The sequence below is a fragment of the Eulemur rufifrons genome, chromosome 7 (genome assembly GCF_041146395.1).
Source record: "Eulemur rufifrons isolate Redbay chromosome 7, OSU_ERuf_1, whole genome shotgun sequence".
NCBI lineage: Eukaryota > Metazoa > Chordata > Mammalia > Primates > Lemuridae > Eulemur > Eulemur rufifrons.
Window position 1 is genome coordinate 119,364,610 of NC_090989.1, and position 5,705 is coordinate 119,370,314.

The 5,705-nt window shown below is 39.1% G+C and overlaps 1 pseudogene; it reads left to right on the forward strand.

Annotated features, from left to right (window-relative positions):
• The first annotated feature begins 2,525 nt into the window (after positions 1-2,525).
• LOC138386660 (small ribosomal subunit protein uS2 pseudogene) lies at positions 2,526-3,424 on the forward strand (annotated as a pseudogene).
• Positions 3,425-5,705: the final 2,281 nt, after the last annotated feature.

The window sequence follows — 5,705 nt, forward strand, 5'->3', positions numbered from 1 at the left end:
ACAAATAAAAGTTATCAAAACTTATGCACGCAAACACTTACAGACCATACATGGCAACATTCGTAGTCAAGAGAAATGTAAGTAAACATAATCATGCAGTATTAAGTCATAACTGCATAAAATTAACTGTGCTACATACTGTACTACTGTAATAATATCATAGCCACCTCTGATGCTATTGTGGTGAGCTCATGTGTTGCGAATAGCCACTTAAAATGCCATCTCCGTGTAAGTTCCTCTCTCCAGTAAATTTCGTATGGCAGTAAAAAGTGATCTCTTGAAGTTCTTGAGTAATTTTCCTCCTGTTTAGTGCAATACCATAAACCTCAAATAGCACCAGGGGATCCATAAAAAGTGTCACTGGTGACTGTGGAAGTGCTCCCAAGAAGCAGAGAACAGTCACAACATTGCAAGAAAAAGTTGAATTGCTTGCTACGTACCATAGGTTGAGGTCTGCAGCTATAGTTGCCTGCCCTTTCAGACAGACAATTCATCTCGTAAACAGACAATGGAAATTTATGATATTGATAAGTACAGTACAGTACTGTAAATGTATTTCCTCTTTCTGATTTTCCTAATAACATTTTTTTCTGTAGCTTACTTTTTTGTAAGAATACGTATATAACACATACAACGTACAAAATATGTGTTGATCGACTGTTTCTGTTATTAGTAAGGCTTCTGGTCAACAGTAGACTATTAGTAGTTAAGTAGTTTGGGAGAGTCAAAAGTTACATGTGGATTCTCGCCTGTTCAAGCGTCAGTGGCCCTAACCCCCATGTTGCTCAAGGGTCCACTGTACGGGTAGCACTCTGGGCTAACCAACTAAGAATTGGTTTGTATACTCACATGGGAAGGCACACACTAACACCTCATTTCAGGAGTGTTCAGATTTTATTAGCCTCAAATACCTAGTGCACAACCACAAACCATGAAATAAGGAGGAAACTTGCTGTTACAAAGTTCAATTCAAGCACTTTCCATAGTCTTCAACTCATGTATAAAACTGAGGCACCAACAGTAAGCACAACTGTTTTCTGCCAATCCATTCTTTTTCCATTACCACTTACTATTCTATTGCTACATTTACTTGTTTCACCACTTACTAGCTCTGTACTAATGATCCCTTCTCTGAAAAGGGGATAACATTAATAATAACCTACTAGACAGGCTGTTATAAGGTCTAAATGAATTAATAGATATAAAGGGTTTAGGACAATGCCAGGCACCTGGAAAGCACTCAATTGATGTAGGCTCTTATGATTTCAGGGGCCAAAAAGTAAATCTTTCTACGGGCTAGATAAGTAAAAGGAGTGAAAAAGTCTAGGTGGAGACCATATCTGAAGACCGTACTGTCTTTAAAGAAAGCAGCTATTAATGCAGCTTCAGAAACCACAAGGAAATGTGAATACACTATTGATAGATCTTTTACTTTTTTAAAATAGAGATGGAAATCTTGGATTTTATGTGAAAACTTATGATTATTAAAAAGGCAAATGTATTCATAATTTAAAAAGCCACTCAACAAACTAGGAACAGAAGCAAACTACCCCAACAAAATAAAGTCCATATATGAAAAATCCAGGCCGGGCGCGGTGGCTCACGCCTGTAATCCTAGCACTCTGGGAGGCCGAGGTGGGCGGATCGTTTGAGCTCAGGAGTTCGAGACCAGCCTGAGCAAGAGCGAGACCCCACCTCTACTAAAAATAGAAAGAAATTATATGGACAGCTAAAAATATATATAGAAAAAATTAGCCGGGCATGGTGGCGCATGCCTGTAGTCCCAGCTACTCAGGAGGCTGAGACAGGAGGATCGCTTGAGCTCAGGAGTTTGAGGTTGCTGTGAGCTAGGCTGACGCCACGGCACTCACTCTAGCCTGGGCAACAGAGTGAGACTCTGTCTCAAAAAAAAAAAAAAAAAAAAGAAAAATCCACAGCTAACACCACACTCAGTGGTGAAAGACTGACAGCCTTGCCTTAGGAACAAGAGAACAATGCCCACTTTTGCTGTTTCTATTCAACATAGTACAGGTTGAGCATCCCTATTCTGAAAATCCACCAAAATACTCCAAAATTGGAAACTTTTTGAGTAGTGACATGACGCTCAAAGGAAATGTTCATTGGAGCATTTTGGATTTCAGATTTTTGGACTAGGGATGCTGAACTGGTAAGTATAATGCAAATATTCCAAAATCCCCCCCCCCAAAAAAATGTGAAATTTGAAATACTTCTGGTCCCAAGCATTTCAGATAGCAACTACTCAACCTGTACTATAAGCCCTATGCAGAGCAAATTAGGCAAGAAAAAGAAATTTAAAACCTCCAAATCGGAAAGGAACAGTAAAATTATCTAAGTTTACAGACAATATGATCTTATATGTATAAAACCCTAAATACTCCACATGCACACACACACACAAACTGTTAGAACTAATGAATGAACTCAGAAATGTTGCAGGATACAAAACCAACTCACACTTTTTTTTCTACACTACCCAGAGAAGGGTCTGGATACCTGTGGTAACTTAAAGAGAAACTGTCACAATGTCCGGAGCCCTTGATGTCCTGCAAATGAAGGGGGAGGATGTCCTCAAATTCCTTGCAGCGGGAACCCACTTAGGTGGCACCAACCTCGACTTCCAAATGGAACAGTCCATCTACAAAAGGAAAAGTGATGGCATCTACATCATAAATCTGAAGAGGACCTGGGAGAAGCTTCTGTTGGCAGTTCGTACCATTGTTGCCATTGAAAATCCTGCTGATGCCAGTGTCACAACCTCTAGGAACACTGGCCAGCGAGCTGTGCTGAAGTTTGCTGCTGTCGCTGGAGGCACTCCTAGTGCTGGCCGCTTCACTCACGGAACATTTACTAACCAGATCCAGGCAGCATTCCGGGAGCTGCGCCTTCTGGTGGTTACTGATCCCAGGGCTGACCACCAGCCTCTCACAGAGGTGTCTTATGTGAACCTGTCTACAATTGCTCTGTGCAACACAGATTCTCTTCTGCCTTATGTGGACATCACCATCCCATGAACAACAAGGGAGCTCACTTAGTGGGACTGATGTGGTGGATGCTGGCCTGGGAAGTTCTCCGCAGGCATGGAACCATCTCCCATAAACACCCGTGGGAGGTCATACCTGACCTCTACATCTACAGAGGTCCGGAAGAGATTGAAAAGGAAGAGGAGGCTGATGCTGAGAAAGCTGTGACCAAGAAGGAATTTCAGGGAGAATGGACCGCTTCAGCGCCTGCAGCTCCTGCTGCTCAACCTGAAGTTACAGACTGGTCTGAAGGCGTAAAGGTGCCCTTTGTGCCTCTTCAGCATTTCTCCACTGAAGACTGGAGCACTCAGCCTGCCATGGAAGACTGGTCTATAGCTCCCACTGCTCAAGCCACTGAATGGGTAGGAACAACCACTGAGTAGTCTCAAGCTGTTCTTCCACAGACCCGTAAACAAGATGGAATAGGGTTGACAGAAAATAAACATCAGGTCTAAATCAAAAACAAAACCAACACACAAAAAAAATGAGTTGCATTTCTATACACTAACAATGAAAAATCCAAAAAGTAAATGAAGAAAACAATTCCACTTATAATACCATCTGATCTCCACCTATCCCAAATCTCGAACAACCTGGATCAGTGAAATATTGGATTTGATCTATGACAATGGGATGCAGAGAAATGTAAACTGGATGCAATATACAACTGAGTGGCTTTCATGAAATTTATAATTCCTGGACTCACCAGTGGTGTTAAGCAGTTGAAAAACATGCAGAATCCTCAATTAATGAAAACATACCTACCGGTTCATTTTTTCCCCTCTTCATTTTGAAAGAATGACTGCATTATGACCTACATGGCAGAGAATGCCAAAGTTGTGTCTGTGTCTTATTATTATTTCCACCAGATGACAAAAATGCACCCAGAGCCTGGAACCTGGGAGGTGTTCCTGGATAAGTTCATGGTTGGAAAGGTGTGTTTGGGTTCCTGGTATGACCACATGAAGGGCTGGTGGGAGAAGAAAGATTGTCTTATCCTTTACGAAGGATATGAAGACATGAAAGAGGACCCAAAGTGTGGAATTCAGAAACTGTTAAAGTTTCTTCTGGTATCTTCTAGAGATACCAGAAGAAATTGTGAGTAAAATATTCTATCACAGCTCCTTTGATGTGATGAAGCAGAACTTTAGTGCAAATGATGAGATGGAATATTCTGTGTCTCCTTTCATGAGCAAGGGTATTTAAAGGAGACTAGAAGAATCAGTTCACTGTAGTCCAGTATGAGAAATTTGATTATATTAATAAAAAGAAAATGAAAGCATCTACACTGCAGTTTCAATCAGAAATCTAAGCAATACCTGCTCTTTCTCCAACTCCTTTAGCTAGCACCTAAATTATAAGATTATAATCCCTCAAACATTTAGTGAAAGAAAATTCTGTACTGGTGTTTCCTTATTTACTTTGATTAGTAGTTTGTAATAGAATAATCAAAGAATTTCAAAGTATACATAGGAAAAACCTATACTGTATTTAATTTGCTGTTTCTGAGTTATTTCACTTAAGATAATGGCCTCCAATTCCAGCCATGTTGCTGCAAAAGACATGATTTCATTCTTTTTTATAAGTGGGTAGTATTCCGTGTGTGTGTATGTACCCCACATTTTCTTTATCCATTCATTGGTTGATGAACATTTATTTTGATTCCATATCTTTGCTACTGTGAACAGTGCTACAGTAAACATGCAAGTGCAGGTATCCCTTTGATATATTGATTTATTTTTCTTTGGGTAGATACTCAGTAATAGAATTGTTGGATGGAATTGTAGTTCTATTTTTAGTTTTTTGAGATAGCTCTATACTGTTTTCCATAGTGGCTGTATTCATTTACTTTGCCACCAACAGTGAATAAGAGTTCCCTTTTCTCTGTGTCCTCACCAACATCTATTATTTTTTGTCTTTTTAGTAATAGCCATTCTGACTGGGATAGATGATATCTCATTGTGGTTTTAATTTATATTTCTCTAATGATTACTGATGTTGAATATTTGTTCATATACCTGTTGGCCATTTGAATGTCTTATTTTGAGAAATGTCTATTCATGTCCTTTACCTTCTTTTTAATGGAATTATTTCTTTTTTTTTTCCTGTTGAGTTGCTTGAGTTCCTTATATATTCTGTATATCAGTTCCCTATTAGACGAATAGTTTGCAAATCTTTTCTCCCATTTAAAAGATTGTCTCTTCATTCTGTTGATTATTTCTTTCACTGTGCAGAAGCTTTTTAATTTAATTAAGTCCCATTTGTCTTTTTTTGATTTTGCTACCTGTGCTTCTGAGGTCTTAGTCATAAATTCTTTGCCTAGGATAATGTCCAGGAGAGTTTTCTCTAGGTTTTCTTCTAGTATTTTCACGTTTCAGGTCTTATCTTCAAGTCTTTAATCCCTTGTGAGTTGATTTTTGTATAGGGTAAGATAGGGCCCAGTGTCATTCTTCTGCATGTGGTTATCCAATTTTCCCAGAACCATTTATTGAACAGGGTGTCCTTTCTACAATGTAAGTTCTAGTTGGCTTTGACAAAGATCAGTTGGCTATAAATATGTGGCTTTATTTCTGGATTCTCTATTCTGTTCCATTGGTCTATGTGTCTTTTTATACCACTATCATGCTGTTTGGGTTATTGTAGCCTTGTAATATATTTCGAAGT